This window comes from Patella vulgata, chromosome 3 (assembly GCF_932274485.2).
Source record: "Patella vulgata chromosome 3, xgPatVulg1.2, whole genome shotgun sequence".
Taxonomy (NCBI): Eukaryota; Metazoa; Mollusca; class Gastropoda; family Patellidae; genus Patella; species Patella vulgata.
The window spans coordinates 40,029,293-40,048,462 of record NC_065881.2 but is presented as its reverse complement, the minus strand read 5'-3'; the positions used below and the strand labels follow the sequence as shown (position 1 = coordinate 40,048,462).

At 36.1% G+C, this 19,170-nt stretch overlaps 1 long non-coding RNA gene across 7 annotated transcripts; it reads left to right on the top strand.

Moving 5' to 3' along the window:
* Positions 1-596: 596 nt before the first annotated feature.
* LOC126814565 (uncharacterized) lies at positions 597-10,984 on the top strand. Of its 7 annotated transcripts, none has more exons than XR_007677657.2 (9): positions 597-1,057; positions 2,949-3,210; positions 3,809-4,172; positions 5,168-5,228; positions 6,145-6,205; positions 8,278-8,355; positions 8,743-8,850; positions 9,468-9,587; positions 10,240-10,984. It is a non-coding gene; the product is annotated as an uncharacterized LOC126814565 (long non-coding RNA). The 7 variants fall into 7 exon arrangements; XR_007677654.2 differs by having other exon boundaries at positions 598-1,057; positions 2,949-3,242; positions 10,240-10,983; XR_007677658.2 differs by having other exon boundaries at positions 606-1,057; positions 3,112-3,210; positions 10,240-10,979.
* The last annotated feature ends 8,186 nt before the right edge of the window (positions 10,985-19,170 follow it).

The following is a 19,170-nucleotide window of genomic DNA, read 5'->3' as shown; positions in this document are numbered from 1 at the left end:
TTCATATTTCATTCCCTTCATTTTAAAACAGTACCATATCAACCAAGGCAGGAATGTGGACGTATATTGCAGCGGTACCTATGCCGTGATTATTATTTCATGATACAATTCAGTTGTAGACATAAAGCGCATAATATACGTAGGTATACGAATGATATTCCCACGGGGATTTGAATGAGGTTTGATTCACCTTTGTTGTCTATTAACAGTAATCTGATATTAGCTTTTATTATTTTATTATCATCAAATAAACGTAGGTCATGCACACACAACATTGTCAAATTGAAATGTCATAATTTGATAGCGGATGGCATGACATACCTACGTCGTTATTTTACAGGTTAGGCCTTTGGTGTAATAAATATATACCCCTATTATTATATCTACGCTCTTCTATATCTGTATGGGAATATATATATATATAAACCACGTGACTTGCCCTTTGTGTAATATATATCAAAACAGCCTGATTAGTAGCCTATATTACAGAGGGTTTTTTTTTTTTAAAAAAAAGCACCATAAAAACCTAACATTTCAAAATGCGATTGTTGTACAATAATCAGTCTGTTTATTATGAAAGGTTCTCTTGTTTAGGGGTTTTACTACGTCTTACGTGGTGAATAGTTATGTTGATGGTATAGGGGCACATTATAACCTCTACTTTGCGTAGGTGTATATAGGTAATAAGCACTGATAGTATTCATTGTGTAAATCAGGGACAGAATTATAAGATAATATAGGCGATGTATTCGATGTATATAAAGCCTACCCCGTGACTAAGACCATAGACATCCTAATTAGAAAATGGGAAGAAATCTTTGATCAACGTTTGAAAAGTCAATCATAAATATGACAGATGAGTGAAAAGAATTACTGAAGGGTAAAGGGCATTATATGTTGATCTTAAAGCAATGTAAGGTGCGTTCTTTTTTAAATAAGAAAAAACGAGATGACAAGTGACGAACCTGGAGCAAACTTCTACACAAGTTATGATTTTATTTATGAATGCATTTGGATATAAAATGTAGACTTGTAAACTGGGAAAAGTATATGACAGGTAAGTATGTAAAATATATTTGAACAAGCGATGAAAAGGTATTTGATATCGGTAAGGTTGAGTGAAATTGTTTACTTTATCGCCAATGTGGGTTATATAGGAAGTCTATGCTATATAATATGTTTAAATATTGTGATATGGCCTATGGGAACGCTGGATTTGAAGGTAATGGGTGACTGTTTAGTCTATGGGTATAGGTACAAAAGATTTTAGCTTTTTTATAGTCCTCGCGTGTAAAAGAAACAGAATTGTGAAGTTAGTAGTACAGGAAATGGAATATAAAATCAAGAATGTTCATAAAGCGTTTTATGTAAGTAGAAGCAAATTTGAGCTATATATCAATGGGGTTGTTGTACACGAGACAGGTTATGTATGATTGTATTTCTAAATAACCTGATATCACTTCTTGGGTAAATCCCTTTGCAACATCATACACTCATAAAAATATAATAGACATAAGTGCCAAAAATCACCCAGCATGATATAATTATGATCAAACCAAACAAAAAAGAACCGATTTATTATTAGGTTTTCCAGCGATTCTAAAATCTTAATGCCCATTCTCCACTTAGCCGTATAAAACAAATAAAGAATTATTTCGTTTACTGTATGAATAAAAATATTAATTTAAAAAACAAAAAAACATTTCTTGGTGAAACAGTGTCGACCTAATTTTGATATTTCTCCAAATTTAATTTTCAAAACATACAGACTACCATGAGCATCATACGTTTCGTCCATATTTCAATTCAATAGTCTCTTCACAGAGCGATAGAAAATATGTAAGATGTGGGATGTTTATTTTCTGTGGGGTGAGTGTTCAGTAATAATTGACCGGTTCAAAATGTATATAGATAATATACTGATAACTGATGAATTTACAATCACATGAATGGAGTAACCACCCGCTGAATCCTATACCAATTTTATTAAGATATCATTCAGTTGATTCTCATTGTAATCTAGCACTTGTGCAATGTGAAACGAGTGGATAGTTATTTTCAAGCTAGAATCTGCCATTTAGCATACTATTTTTCTTTAATCTTTATCATACTAGACCTGTAGCATATAATTCCGGATATATTCTAGAAAAATACAAATGCTAAGGGAATTTCCACATGATTTCTCTCCGAGATAATTGTTAATCTGAGATATGAGTTCCTTTTCGTTTTTAACCCTGGTGAAACTAGATTTAGATTGTAAGAATCAATAAGTAAATAGCCTGTATAAATCAGTTTCATTCCTATAGCCCTGGTTCATTCATATATATTTCTCTCTGTTCGATAATTCAATATATATCCCCAGACTTCTATCTCAAGTGGCGGCAAATAACGACATGGTCATCGGTTCATTGGAATGGGATAAAATAATTACTTGTCTAAATATAAGACCAAAATATATTTTATCTAGCCTATTAACCGGGAAAACGGCTGAAAACTCTGTTGATCCATTCGTATAACGGCTTTCAGATCGCGAAATGAGGATAGTTCCAGATATTGAAATATAAACAGGAGAGCAAAGACAGAAAGATTTATCTCCCCAGTATTGCTTTGTCATACATCTGGCAAGTTATTACACGGGGAATTCTATTTACGTCATCTAAACAGAATGATTTGTGGGGAAATAGCCTGCGTCTGTATATTTTTCAAGAAGGCATTCGATTCGTTGAAGTTTATTAGGCACTAGTTAATTTCAACAGCAGTGTTTGATTGTTTTGGGCTGTTATACTTTACTCAAAAGAAGTACTATTTTGGGGGGTAAATGAAATCGTATCTTATAGTCAAGATGTTTTTTCTCAAAACTTTAATTAATGTTATTCGCCTTTAAAACTCTGCAGAGTGTTGAGATAAAACTCGGTATTAATCCTGTTTGATGTTTTTATTTTGTTGAGGAAATACTGTTGGAGGTTTTTGTGGTTGGAGTTTTTCATTAGAATCACAGATTTATCTTCTGGGGTGTAACTGGTAAAGACATTAGTTATTGGTGTTAATACCATTCTATATTGAGTGTTAATCAGACGGTGATAAGGTGTTATAATTGTTGTTGTTAATTAGATTGGATGAAGACATGACGAGGAATTAATGAAGCGGATATAGTGATAATAGAGAGAAACTTGAAGACCTTATTTCCATGGAGTGAAAATTGTACATTATGTTAGTATTAGTTAGACGATGATTATAGAAAGGTAATAATAGTAATATGCCAATCATCTGGGATGGGTTTGAAGCCCCAAGTCTGGATTAAATGACTGATTGAAAGGACTTCGTAAATGAATTTTGTCTGGAGTGTTATTGGAAGACAGACACACGCTGTAGAGTGAGAACGCCATGCATTCTTGTCAAGTTTATTTTTTAGGGATGGATATTTTAATGTAGGAACATCTGTTAAATTTCGATTAACAGTCAGAATATAACTTATTTTTGTTTGAACAATTAAAGATAAAGTAAAATGTTAATTAGCAATTTTCTAATTAAATATTAGCTTAATATGTTCTATTTGGTGAATGATACATTACGTAGAACTGACAATGTATATTTTCTATTCACATGGGAAACAAACCAATTAATTTGATTACTTATTTTTATTAAAAGGTGCAGACCAACCTTTTTATTATATTGTTATAACCCGTTAATTAATTTCTTCTCGTTACACATTAACCCTAATGAATTCATACTTCGTATATTGTATATTATGTTTTTACTGTCTGGTGGTCGTCTTCATCGTAATATTTTTTTTTATTTTAATTTTCAGTCAATTCACGTAGACAGGGAACCAATGCAATAACAGTCCATGTGTGAAAAAGAACGGTCTTTATTTCAGACATACAAAATGTGATGTGGTTCTGAAATTGGGTATATTGCAAAATGGATGACAAGAGGTGTTTAAAGGCATTCTGTATACAGTTAGTCGTTCATAATTTATTCAACTAATACCAAAGAATTAGATAAACGTAATAATTATTTCATCAAAGTATTAAATACGATGCCTTTAGTAGACAGAGATTGTTGTGCCTCGTATAAAGTGTTGGTATTAGGGGAAGCATCTGTAGGGAAGACTGCCCTAGTGAATTGTTTGATGGGTAGAGAATTTAGAGAAAGTATGGTGCCAACAATTGGTAAGTAGAGTTATATTCTTATTACAGTATGGTATACATTTATATATGATGACGACCCCACTACTGAAATCAGAGAAATTGTGGCTACCTGTTGTTTTTCTCGACATATTCCAGACCAGAATTTCAAATTTTACGAGATTGTACAAGCCAACGAGTCTTGAAAGATTAACAGGCCTGGAGAGAGTTCAATATTTACAACCACCCTAATCACCCAAGGCTCACCCTTTTACCTTTTCGCCCTTAAAAGAAACCTACAATTTTCTGGTCACTTGCTCAAAGCAAACTGCGTTAAACATACAGTTTCAGAACGTACGCCCATTGTAAACTGATCTGGAGAGTTGAATACCTATTAGTGTTGTGACGGATGTTGTACACGCGAAGGTATCTTTAAAAAAACATGGCGTGAATTAAATGCTAATGTCTTACGTTAACATATTATCCGTATTTCAGCTTTAATTCTTTTAACATTGATTTAATGTTTATTTCTAAGAAAATGATGGAATACTAATTGCTTGTTGTAACGTTATCTAACATACGGAATATCCACATTACTTTATGTGGTTTAAGTAATACGGTCACGCCATCTTGTCTGGGTGTCACTGAAACACAGGAAGTCCCCTAGAAGGTCTAATAAACTGGTATAGAAACTGCCATTAATAATTTACAGCAATGCAGTTATATGCAAATTGGAAATTTAACCCAGTAAGTAACTAGAATAAATAGGTATCGATATTACCACCTATTATATATAATGTAATGGCGGTCGAGCATATACTAATAGACTAGTAATTTAGACTCAGAAACACAGGTTACCAGGAGCAACACATACTAGCAGCAAAGTTTTCCGGGTAGTCCATTATAATTGTCATCTGAAAGTGTAAAGTACTTTACATCGTTTTTTTGCTGAAAGCCATTAGTAGCCTACGACATTAACAAATTTATAATTTGTAGCTATGCCGCCATATTGAACAAATGATTTCCTTAAACTGTTTTAGGTGTAGATTTTGTCAAGAAGATATTTGAAGTTGATGGCGCATTGATACAGCTAGTCATATGGTAGGTATATTATAAACACAGTTCCAACGTATTGATTCTAAGAGTGAAATCTGGTACTGCTCCTTTACGTTTTCCTCCCTTGGCATAAGATTAGTCGCCAATCCGACATAGTGGGGCAACTAAGTGTAACAATTTTTTAAATCTGGTTACAAGCACTTAAATTTGCATGGGTGGCCGTTTAGGGTCATTACTTAAGTAAATCTTGTTAGCCACTGGAATTTTCGCCTTTTTTTGTGGATAAAGCTTAAATTAATATATGTTTATGTCCAACATATATCGGATAACGGCGATTTGGGTGCGTATCGGACAGCACATTTTTGGGAATGGTTCCCTACATTTCGAATATAATTGTGAAATATGTTAGAAGATTGTGAACCCTCCAATGGCCACAATTGTTGGTTTGATTTAGACGAAACTTACGATACATGAATGGTTTAAGGATCAAAAGATCTTGGAGGAGTTCGGTTTTGGTCTGCACCAGACCGCAACTTCTTGGGTAATGGCAATTGCCTTTTACGCAAAATGTGAATTATGTACTGAGTCTGTGGACCCTCTATAATAGAGCCCACAATTATTAGTCCGATTTAGATGAAACTTAAATTATATATTAAGGGTCAGTAAAATAGGACAATTTGGTGTGACTTTATCACCATAAAATGATATTTTGTTGCCTGAAAGTCGACTGTCTTGAAAATTGCCGCAATCTTGGATTTTTGATAATAGGCTTTTTCAAAAGAATGGGCCTCAAGGAGTATTTCTGCCAATTTTGATACTTGTATCCACATTTGAACGATTTCCCTGTTTTTATGCAGTTAGAACTACGGCACATATATGTCGATAAATATTTATTAACACTGGCTCTGTAATTGAATGGTTTACCATAATTTAGGCTAATATTGGATATTTGTTTTTAAAGGGATACGGCAGGTCAACAAAGATTTCGGACAATAACAAGACTTCAATATAGAGGTGTTCAGGTTAGTATATACATAATTCCTCATTGGCACGGATACGTGAAGCCACAACAAGGATTTTTGCTTGAGAGAGGCTATGGAATGCCTATCTGGAGTAGTCTAGTAGTAAGAGCTTTGCCTTCGCAGTTGGAATTCGATATAAGAGTAGGCCGTAGTGCCGCTGCTCGAGCAAAATTTCCCTCATAGCACACTGTATGGCGTATGCCCGTCTTCATTAGCCCAGTATAGGAGCAGAACAGTAGGACGTTAAACCCCATTTCATTTCATTTCATTTCAGTAAGAGCTTTGACTGTCGGAATCTTTCAGACTCTTTCCCCAAGCGTGTGATATCTAATATTTTACCGCGTCGACATCTTCCCATAAAACTATTCCCCAATCCATTTCTTTATTGAATAAATGAACGATAACACCCTTTAACGTTGTTGATCACTCATTGCCTATTATAATGCCACATTTAAGAATCCTGATGTTATAATGAATTATGAGAGACGTTAATTTGTCAACATGACATGTCTTACTCAAATAATCACCGAGCTTAATTCCTTTTTATACTTATTTATGGTATTGGAACACCAAAGAGAAATAATCTAACACACATTACTGTGAAGTGGTCTAGCAACGTCATGTTGATAAAATATGGCTTAAGGTCGTATTATAGAGAAATTATTGGTTGCCATCCATCTGTTTAAATCATACCTTGTGTGATCATTGCTGATCGGTATCTTGTAACTATTCAAATAATTTAAACAGATGGCTTTTGATTTGAAAAATATTACATAAATCATTTATTTCTTTATCTGAATTAATAGTGATACCAAAAAACAAATTGCATTTTTTTGTCGTCTGATGCAATTCTAATCATATTTGTACAGTGACACGTAGGTTTGACAAAACCAGTTTCAAACAACAGACTCAGAAGGGCATGGGCAAGCAGAGGCGTTTGCTAGACACTCAGAAACTAATCATTGCGTCATTCAATGATGGTTCGCCTGATGCCACCTTATAACATTAATTGCGTCACAAATATACTGGATCGGCCTATGCTTGAGTTAGATAAGTCTGGATCCCTTCCCGACGGTATTGACATTCGAGGGGGGGTGGGGTGTAGGTGGTCGAATGTTTAACGCGTGCGCGTTGTATCATAAGGTCTTTCATTGAGTCAAGTGGCGTGGTTTCGATTCTCCGCTTATACGTTAAAAGGAATAGGGTCGCCTGTCCAACCTCGTGGGTTTTCTCCGGGTCCTCAGCCCCCCCCCCCACCACTGCTAAAGACCCCAACGCGCAAGCGAATTATTGAAATAAAATTAAACCATATGTTAGTCTCGAAATGACATAGCTTGTGTCGAGTGGACGTTAAACCTCATTTCTCGCTCTCTCTGTATTGACATTCAGAGATTAAAAATCCGATATTTCAGATGCGGCCATTTGAATCCAAAATGGCACCCGAAAATGGGACCATATCGCGTGTGCCCCGCTCATATTCGAAAGAGAACGCTAAATGCGAATGATTCTGTGATAAATTCTTGAACAAATCCTCTTATAAATCGCTTTAGATTTTACAATACAGACAAACATAACTAGCATTATCACTGGAAGCATTTCAAAATTGGCGAACAATACAAGATGGATATGGCTGTTGCAATCATATAATCAAATCAGTACAGAATATAAATCCCATTACCAATGGAAGTTTATTGTCAGCCAGAATCGAATCAATCTTAATAGAATACAATTTAGTTGGTTCAATTTCAGCAAAGTTGAACATTATTGCTTTCTTTATAGAAGGAAATCCGGGCCACTATATTCTTTTAAGCATGAGTTGTTTCAAATTAATTAAATAAAATTGTTTCATAAAGAAAAGATTTGTCTGTATTCGTATTTTAGATTAGGTGTGCCAATTACAAGTGTGAATGTTTTCGTCTAAAAGCAACAGATATATAAATCTGTATAATTTTACACAACCATTAATCCCAATGGCATGATTATTAAGAACAACAGAATCTGCGTAAAATAGGTTGAATAAGTAATTTACATTTAGGCCTTTATAAAATGAAATTATTTTTTCTACTTTCTAGGGTATAGTTTTGGTTTACGATGCAACAAATCCCTCGTCGTTTTCTCATTTAGCCTACTGGATTTCGAGTGTACATAAGGTAGGAGAAATATCCGGGTGGATTTAGGGAGGGCGTGGAAGGGGCTGGACGAAACTTGCTGGGATAGTTCAAATCAAAAATGAAAGTTATCCATAGATTTCAGCGGTTTTATCTGAAATTGGAGTGTTATAAATTTGTAATGTTGTATTAGTAGAGAGTGGTTATATGGACGTCATTCATAATAATTATTAAAATCAATTCGACATAATATGGGGTGATGGTAATAAAAGATTGGGGATTGGTTTAAACAATATTTTAATTCAAGAACGACATGAATATTATACAATACTTATGTAATGGATTCGAAAACAAGATGAGGAAATTAGAATTTTTATCAATTGTAGGGCCTTTTCTATACATTTCTGATATAAGATATATATTTTATAGGAGATGAAACAGGCTCACAATCAATATGAACCAATACCAATTGTTTTATGTGGTAATAAAAATGATTTAGAAGACAAAAAACTAGTCAAACGATCAAAGGCATATGAGGTAATTGTTACGCTAATTTAAATTAAAGTAGATACAAATATTGTAAAATAATTTTTGTGCTCAGCATTCTCGTAAACACCACACCAGTCAACCTTGTCATAAATGCTTGTTTTTCAATATGACCACCTTGCTGGTAATTTTGTCGGGGTAGAAATTGTCGTCGTTGAAATCAATTCCATCTTTATCACGATGGTCATTAATATAATCGTCGACGTTGACGCATGGATCAACAGGGTCGTCAAAATAGAATATTCTTTAATGTTATTGAGGACATCACCAGGGGGATACATGATTTTTCAAAAGGGATGTGGGAAAGGTGCACAACCAGTGGGCTTGACATTTATCATTTTATTTACTATCTGTCGTTATCATTGTTGACGAAACTATAGGCCTACGCAGCATTGGTATAGTATCCGTTCGTTCTAGTCCACACAATTATTATGGTGAATTTACAGGGTGCGCCCCGACCCCCCCCCCCCCACACACACAATTATTTACAATATGATTGATTGAATAGAACCTCAATGGGCAATAATTGTCTTCATTGGTTACGGTATTAACAATAAATGGTGTATGCTGAATCAAGTAATATAGGCTCTATTTTTTTCAATTTTCAGTTGGCACAGAAAGAGATGGCATTTGAATTCTTTGAAACCAGTGCTAAAACAGGAAGTAACGTATTTACGGCTTTTCAACGATTGGCGTTTCACATTACAGATATATGTAATCCCAAACTTGTAAGTTATGCTGTTTTCATCGCAAATCGTGTGAAATAAGAACATTATGGGTAAATTAAACGGGCTTCGAATAGGGCTGAAACCCCTAAAAAATTATGTCCAAAAGTGTATAAACTCCTTTTCTATACTAAACTATATTTCCGGACAATAGTCGGATAGTTGTTTTAGGCACATGCTGGATATTCTGAAAAGATTCGCGGATGAATTCGGGCTGGTTTTTTATAACTTTTCCAATCCAGGGCCGTAACTAGCTCAGAGCAACGATGGTGGGTTGGTGGGGGGGGGGGGGGTCCCAAACATTCATGAACCCCATTTTCGGTTTCTTCCATATACTAATTTATAGGACACGTAAAGTTAATTATGAAAATAATTTTTGAAAAAGTATAGATCGCTGAACCCAACTATCTGGATCTGTTCCACAACAAAGGAAAATTCTTACTGTGCAACCTGCATCATCAATTAAGTCATATAAAATACCCCTTTTGCAAGGTTTATGGGACACTATTCTAGCTCATATACATTCTTTAACATTGGATGTTTTCTCCAGATTTCTGTCCGACGATAAACAAATTAATTGAAATCCACCAGAAGACGGCCAAAACGGATCTAGCTTTATATTTATTACAGTAATTGTTTTATTTGATTTTTGTAGATGGTGTCCTACCATCCTTATATGATCAGGCGACTTGAAGACATAGAACCTGATTTACCTAAACAACAGAAAAACACAAAGAAAAAGAATAAGAAGAAATTCAAAGTAAAAAAGATTAAAGAAGGCAAAACGAAGGAAGCCAAGATACTGTCAGTATCAAAGACTGATATCAAAGACAATCCTAAACAATGTGCTCCCTTTAAAGGTTTATGCTGCCTACTACCACAAAAACAGGAACCATCCTGACGGTTTCATTAGTGTTACTCCTAGTGTGTAAAGCTCTACCAAATACTGACGATGCTGTATAAACAATTGCGACCACAATCAAGGGATGTGGTTTAATAAGTTTACCTTTACAGCCACCACTTAATTCATAAATTGAAAGTATTGTACAGTAAATAAAATATGTTACACAGATTATAAGATTTCCTGAACTGTAAACTTCGGTATCTGGAAGTCAAAGAAAGAGACATATATATTCTTTTTTGCGTTCAGACAATTAAAGCCGGATTGACACCACTTTAAGGTGTTTATATAAGATCCTGATACAAGGGAAATGGAATCTAAAATGTAAAAGGAGTATAGAAATTCCTATTCTGTCTCGATATAAATAACAATCTCGTATCTATTGAATAAATCTGAATATTTTCATTTGGACTCACCGAAATAGACTATTAGACAATTATCATATAGATAAAGGTATATGTATGTCTGAATACAGTCATTTATATCAAATTACTCTCGTTTTATCTTAATCATACATTGCTCTCCTGGGTCGCGGTGGCTAAGTGAGTATTAAGTTCCCCAGAATTTCCAGCATGGTTTGGGACGAAAAACCGAGCTCCCGTGTACACATTGAACGTGAACGTAAATGGGTGTAACGTCCACTGTTCGGATCCGACTGGGCTAATGAAGACGGGCACGTGACAGAAATCGATATAAGGGTATAGGTCGTAGCGCGCCGCTGTCCGGGCAAGAAATCCACCATAGCCCACTGTACGGCACGTGCCCGTCTCCATTAGCCCAGTCGGTGCAGAAAAGAAGAACGTTAAACCCCATTTCATTTCCAGTTCCAAAAACCCAATAACAACGTGTATAAAATTACTTCACTATTTGCGCATCCTTTATGTGAGTCATTACGCTTGATGATCATATTTAAAAACGGGGGTTCTCCCCCCCCCCCCCCGGGCTCGACAATTTTTGAAAGAAACATTGCCCCTAGCTTCATTTGGGCGTATATCTGGGGCAACTGGAGGTCAACACCGAAATCTTGCTGTGTCCTAGCACCTGTTGCAGCTTTTGCTTTTTCTCCTTTTTTCTGGGCCCCTGGCTTGTGGTGGTATGACCGAATGTATAACAAGCTTCGCCCGGACATATTAGATATGAATAACGAAAACATCGAGAATTTTAGAACCTAACATAACGATGACGAAAGAAAAAGTTTCTCTTTCAGCTTCGTTTTTAATGATCGGATACCAGTCATAGCGAAAGCGATCGATAACCGTGTGCATGATCACTGGCGCTCACAATCATTGTAGCGTACTACAGGCCCGGAATAGGTCCCGATTACATGCCGGGACCCGGAATCCTAACGGTGACGAAAGCCTCAAACGAAATTAGGACACACCGGGGCCCCAAATCGCGAAGGCCCGGGCGGGTGGTTTATAATTCACCAATTTTTCTCAAAAAAGTGGACTGTCAGAATCCGATTCTAATCACGCCATAGGTACCCACACATTCACAAAAATGCAATTTGTATGTCAGTATGATACATTCATTTGGCACAAACATTTACAATAACTTATAAATAAAATCATCAACCATGCATTTTGTAAGAGTTAAATATGCCTATTGCGGGTATTTTTTGGGGCCTTAAATGTTATGTAAATTATTAATTAGGCACAACGCCGGATTAACCATGGTGGGGGCCCTGGGGCCTGGAACATGTGGAGGCCCCTTATCACCGACCGAGGAGCTGTGCCGGCCACCTCGAGCGCTGAAGGCGCGAAGCCTCGCAAGGGTGGTCTGGGGGGATTTTCCCCCCAGGAAATTTTCAGAAATTGGAGGCCGGAAACGTGATTTCCTGGCATTTCAGGCACTTGTGTCGGAGCCATTTAGAAGTACCTTCCCCAGAAAAAAATAAAATTCTGCCACAAAATTAGGGCATTCTGGCGTTATTTTAGTGGACCAATCCATGCGAGTGCTATGAAATGATGGCATTTCTAGAGGAGGGGGCTGGAGCCCATTGAGCCCGTTAATTCCGCCACTGTAATTCTCGGATGTCGATCGCGACACACCATAGATTGAGGGGCCCGAGGGACTTCCGATGGAGGGCCCTCGGAAGTCCCTGGGGACCCGTCACTAGGTCACCGGCCGTTGGAGTCCTCGGTCCGACCTCGAGGCGCGCAACTGAGATTTTTGTGGGGGGCCCTCTAATGTGGGGGGCCCTGGGCCCCATGGTGCCCCGTGGTTAATCCGGCGTTGATTAGGCATTTATTAACAAAACAAGACCGTAATCAACGCTCAATGTCATCGGATACGCGAGATTTTAACTAGATTAAAACGGTTCGCCATTTACAAAATTTAATTTAAAAATGGGAAACCGAGGCTAAGTCCCGAATATACCAGTGCCCTGGTTACCACAATGCACACAATTTGTCAAAACTACAAACAGTGATAACTTGGCTCAGAATAGAGTAATTTGAATGAAATTTTTTAATATATTCATTTTGCGTTATCTATTTTTGAGCTATTCTAGCAAGAATGACCAGTTCTTTATCTAAATCTTAGACAATGTATCTTTAAATTAAAAACAAATTTGGGGCCCCCTTTAATATTGGGGGCCCTGGCAGCAGCCCCCTCCCCCTATCCGACCCTGTATTGTTGTTTAGTTCACGCCAATACAAGAATATGGTAAAACGCTGGTATATTGTTTCTATAGTTCCTGGGTTCCCAACCTCTGGGTCGTGGTGGACTACTCCGAAACTTTGAATAAATGCTATCACGAGGGCTGGCTGAAAAGTCCTGCAACTGTAGTATTAGTGTTGTCTTCGTGCCAGACCATCTTGTGAACCTACCTATTGACACCGCCAGAAATGGACAAACTGACTATACGGCAACCATCAAGTATCTGCAACTGAAAGGACTAACCCCAACACAAATACATGCCGACGTGGTCTCCACTTTAGGGGAAGATGTCCCTTCCTTTTCCACAGTAAAGAATTTAAGCGTGACAGAGAGAGCCTTGGCGATGACCCGTTTCCTGGAAGGCAATCAAGAGCCGCCATTCAAGAAAACACTACCCGGGTGCAACTGTGCATGATGACATGGTGATGGCTGATCGACGATTGACCACCCAACATATTGGGTCAAGTCCCGTGTTACACTTGTGCTAAGGTTGTGTTGTTGTGGTGTATAACTGGTGTTCTTTTTAGTGCCTTAACCTGAGCCCCTCGAAAGAAAGTTAATTGGGCAAGAAGTTAAGTAACTAGGATCTATGTTGAATTTTAGTAATCTCATTTGATCATTGTTCAGATCATTGTTCAGTCGAAATTTCCTAAAATTTCTCGTAGATTAGCAGGTCTGTGATCAACATTTCTTTGTCTTACGTTTTGGCCATGATATGGATAAAAAAAATCGTTTTAAGCCTTAAAACTAAATCTAAAAACCGTAAAAGAAATTCCCTTCTTGCTGTCTGCTGTTTTACACCAGTGTTGTAATAAATGACTTGAACTGAGATTTTTTTTAACCCCTAGGGGTTAGTGTTAGAGTTATTTTTAACAAGATAATATCTTTTATCAAGTTATTATTATCTAACAAGTTTTTTTTATGTAATTAGAAATAATATTGCACAAAGTTCCTGGTCTTTATATTTTTTTCATGTAAATTTGTTTCTTAAATCGGGAAATTGATATTGAAAATATAGACAAACTGAGGAGCTCAGGTATAAGTTAGTGTTTGGGTAACACAGGTACGACACTAGTGTTCATGTTGTGTAAATACATGTATATCCATATTTAACACAACCTCCACACCGCAGACCTTAACTCGGACTGATTTCAAATACAGAGGGGGTCTAAGGTTGAGTTAGCACAGCGTTACACCAGTGCTACACTGATGTAACTGGTGTTAGACACTACACCACCTTAACCCAGGACTTGAATTGACCCATTGCCAGTGTTGTGGGCATCTCTCATGAGAGGGTTGAGCACATTGTCGCCAGCGAGTGAATGGTGCCCCTTCCTTTTCCACAGTAAAGAAGTAGTCTGTGGAATTGAAGTGTGACAGAGAGAGCGTCTTGGCGATTACCCGCGTCCTGGACGGCCATCAATGACAATCATTCATGAAAACGTTACCTGGGTGCATGACATGGTGACCACTCGACATATTGCCTGTGTTGTGAGCATTTCTCGGGAGGAGGTTAGGAATGACAAAAAATCAGAAACGTGTCTTGGCGTCCCGTTTTGAAGCAGACCCTGACAATTTATTTTTGGCCCGATTTGTAACCATGGATGAGACCTGTTTCCAAAAATGAAAAAAGAACAAGACGGTCGTCATTTCCCTACTAATGATGACGCCATGTCCGCTGTTAATAGCGGCTTTTTTTGGGGTGGGTGAAGAAAATTCTTTCCTGACCGCATCAAAGTTTTACAACATCGTTGGCAAAAGTGTGTACAACTCGAACGGGACTATGTAGAAAAATAAATGAAAACCATTGTACAGGTCTTTCACACATAGGCTTCGAACTTTTCAGCCAGACCGGCCTCGTTGCTCTCACGCTCACCATGTTTCATCGGTCTCTCATTACATCATTTTGATCTGTAAATAATGGTGATGTTTCGTAGTGAAAGCCTGAATGGTGACTTTGTTCCTCGAGGGGTCGCGATCAGATGATTGTTTCTGGAATTGGGTCGCAGCCAACAAATGGTTGGGCAATAATGCTACAGATGTGCTAGTTTTCATTGTCTGGAATTGATAACAGCCATTGTTGAGCATGCATCGCTTTCGTGGTGCATTGATAATATCTACAGGGAGATTACTCCATCAGGCTTGCCTAACCACGTTAGTAGATATTTATATAAACAGATAAAAAAAACATAAACCGTCCCACATTAGGGCAAATAAGCTTAAATTTGTACATTTTAAAAATAAACTCTACAGTGACCAGTAAGATTGCTTTTAGCAACAAATTCTTACACCATTCTGTATATTAATACACATATTCACTACTGTTTGAATCATTGTCTGATGAAGACTAGAGTTAGAAAATTGTTATTCCATTCATTTAAACAACTACATTTAAAGGGCTATAGTTCTATTCTGTGGAATCTAAAAATAGACGATAATGGGTCTAAAAGCACATATAATTGTAATACGAGTTTATATAAAGTGTTTAACATTCAATTTGATTTCTAATCATTTATGTTCGGTGAAATAAGTGAACAATTACCACTCAGTCATTCTTAATTACTCCCATATTGTCTTCTGAGATGTTTTTCTTTGTTTATTACAACCGGGGTTCGAAACCATTATGTCCAGAAAGTACAGACACATATGTCTTTATATTTTTTATCCCTTACCTGGTAGTCACACATCTGAAAGATATTAACTCAAACTGACTAAAAATAATAACTATGGCATTTGTAACAATTTATTTATTTCACTCAATCCATGATTAAAATTTAATACTGCACCACATAATAAGCATTTCTATGTATTTAAAACTACACACTATTACAAAAAATTAACATTAAATTTTAATTTGTATGGTTGGATAAAACAGAACAGAAAATATAATGAAATCTTGTTATTACAAATGGAACAGAAAATATAATGAATACAATTAACAAACGCACATATTCCTCAAACTCTTACAGTCTCTGATCATCATTTGAGTGATTTTTAATCTTTTGTAAACTATAATTTGTTAAAAGTTGAATTTCATAAAGGAATTTCAATACAAAAATGGTTGATTTCTGTCAGTATTTACAAGGATGAATTGAAAATTTTCAACATTTGGCAAATGATAGTATCACCAATAATCTTTGCTAAAATCTTTTAATGAGTCTCTGTTTAATCATTGAATCCAAGCCAGCAGATTATCTACTGCTAATATTTTGATTTTGTTTTCTTAATTAAATTTAGTAGGCCTATATTTTTGCATTAATTACTATGTAAAAAATCAGATATTGCCTAAAAAATGCAAATGATGATCAGGAGTCTTAATTTAATTGTCTTATTAAATTCTGCAATTCTCAGATTTTTTATATCTGTGTAATAAGTAGGACTTTTGTTTCCAAAATATCATGCACAGATAAAGCAGGGAATACTAATAGCATACACATCATTAACTTAAACATAGAGCGAGAATAATAAATCCAAAACATCTTATATAATTGAGCACTATCAACCTAATGAACTGGTAAATTTTATTACAATTTCATTTTAATTATGCACTAAGAAAACAGATGGCAGTTACACTAATGCAGTCTAATTAAAATTACACCATACTATCATTTCTGTTTCATTTTTATGTGGTTTAAATTTATGCTACAGAGAGAGAGAGAGAGTTTAACTCCCATTCAACACAAAATAGTTTATTTTGGGCCTAACACATAGTATAATTTTATTTCAATAATTAGCTTGCAGGTAAGGGTCTTTGGCAGTGAAGAAGAAAATGGTTTGGCAGGAGATCCTACTCATTGGTACATACAAGCTACTTAAGCTTGGGGTTAAAACCATGCCACTTGAATCATGACAGACCATAATGATCTAAAGCGCATGTTTTAGACCACTCGCGCCCCCACCCACCCCTAGATGTAATTTTAATTAGATTGAAACTGATGTCAGATCAAGTTATATAAATCATCTGTAAAATCAACATGTGGTCTTTAACCCGGGGGCCATGCTAATTGTCGTTTACCCATAACATGAACATGAATATGATATACAGACTGACCACCATCGGGTCCGTCATTTATAATTACACGGTAGCCATTTTCCAGTCCTTGTTGTTTAGCAACTTTCTTGGCCACTATTAAAAGGTGTCCTAAGAGCTGAAAGTAGAAGAAAGTTTTTAAAAATAAGAATTTATACTGACTGATATTACACAAATCTGAATTATAGATTATAGTATTCAACTAGTTTCAACCATGCATAATTGCACCTTTAATAAATTAAACGATATTCATATGGATAGTCACTGTAATCATAGTATGACCCACATTCAGTGGCATCACAATCATATCCATTTGTCCTTGATTTACTGGATGAAGATTAGGCAAGGCCTTCATTTGACCTTGAAGTATTTTTAGTTTTTTCGCTACATTGTTTCTTAGAGGGAACTCCATTCCCAGATTCTTTTCTTGGATTTTGGTTTTTCCTTTTACTACCAGTCGTGGTTTCCTGTAAATTTTCCTTAAAATTCTGCTTAGTAGCAGGAGCATGTTTCGTCATTTTTTCAGCCATGTGCCTTGCTGTGTAACCAAAAAGCAAACTGCTTTTAACTAAAAGAGCATGCACTGACAAGATGCAATCTCATTAACCAGCACGCAGCAGTTTTCATCAACCCTTCCTCGAAGTGTCAAATTTGATAATGAATCCCTCCCATGTGTATGGCGCTATTGTGTGTCGTACATCAGTGGTTCTGTTGGGGCGATAAGTTCTTCATCTGTGAACATACTCTCAAAGCATGTCAAGTGTCCATGACTATTTATCATATCACAACCTGCATAGGTATTTGCATTTCAATATCCCCTACTTTTTTTGAAGAGTATATATAATGTTATGTCATCAGTGTATCAACCTTCAGTTATTTATTCTCGCTAACCCCAGAAATTAACTGGTATAACAATTCAAATTGACAATGTTTGATGACATATTGATAGTATATAAATATTTTTAAATTATATATTTGCACAGTCAGTGAAATATACATGTTTAAGGACATTAAAGTGTACCTCTTCATCACTATCTTCAGCATCGGCCAATCTAACGATAGGTTTCTTTGGTACAACTAGAAAATGTACCGGTGCTTGTGCTCCAATATCATTAAATACCACACACTGAAACATATAATAACTTATGTTTACAAAAAAACCAAAAACAAATGATAAAGATCCTTAATAATATACAATACAGTGGCACTTTCTGGTTTTGTTTGTGTCTATAAGTAATATGATTATGTCATCGTCTACAATACACAACTACCACAGCATTGTAAAATCTCTTTATTCAGATCCTACGCTATTGCCATACAGCATATGATATTATTTCAATAATTGGTCGTTAAGATAAGCAACCAAAAACTGTACCTTGCAACTTGTACCAGTTTGCTCACCACACTTTATTAATGTTTCGCATTTTCAGTACTTCTATCCGGATTATCACCCTTATTAGTGTTAATTTGTTCACATTGTAAGTCAACTGGCAGACTATCGCCATCAGGAAACGACCACTGCCAAGACCGTCACATTATTGCATCTTTCTTTTAAACCAATGGTTGTGTTTTTCATTTTGTATCATTACGTGCCAAGGAAAAATTTTAAAATATAGGAACAATATCAACTGGGGGAAAAAAATGTATCAGGACTTTTAAAGGATGTGGTTTGTCTGGTAGCAGTGTTAGGATATGTTTGTGTATGGGGATTATTGAAATTGTTATTGATTATTTTTTGTCCCCCGCCTTTCGAAGAAAGCAGGGGACTATTAAAATGGGTTTGTCCGTCTGTCCATCCGTCTGTCTGTCTGTCCGATCTGATTAAAATACCGATCCATATTTCGTTTCGTTTTTTTATACTTTCGATGGCCCAACTACATGAAGATCTGACGATAGGTAACATCAGGGGTCAAAAGACCGACTTATGACCCTATGATGTCAGACATTTGATTTACCAATCAGCATTGATGTTACTAGTAGATTACCCACAGTTC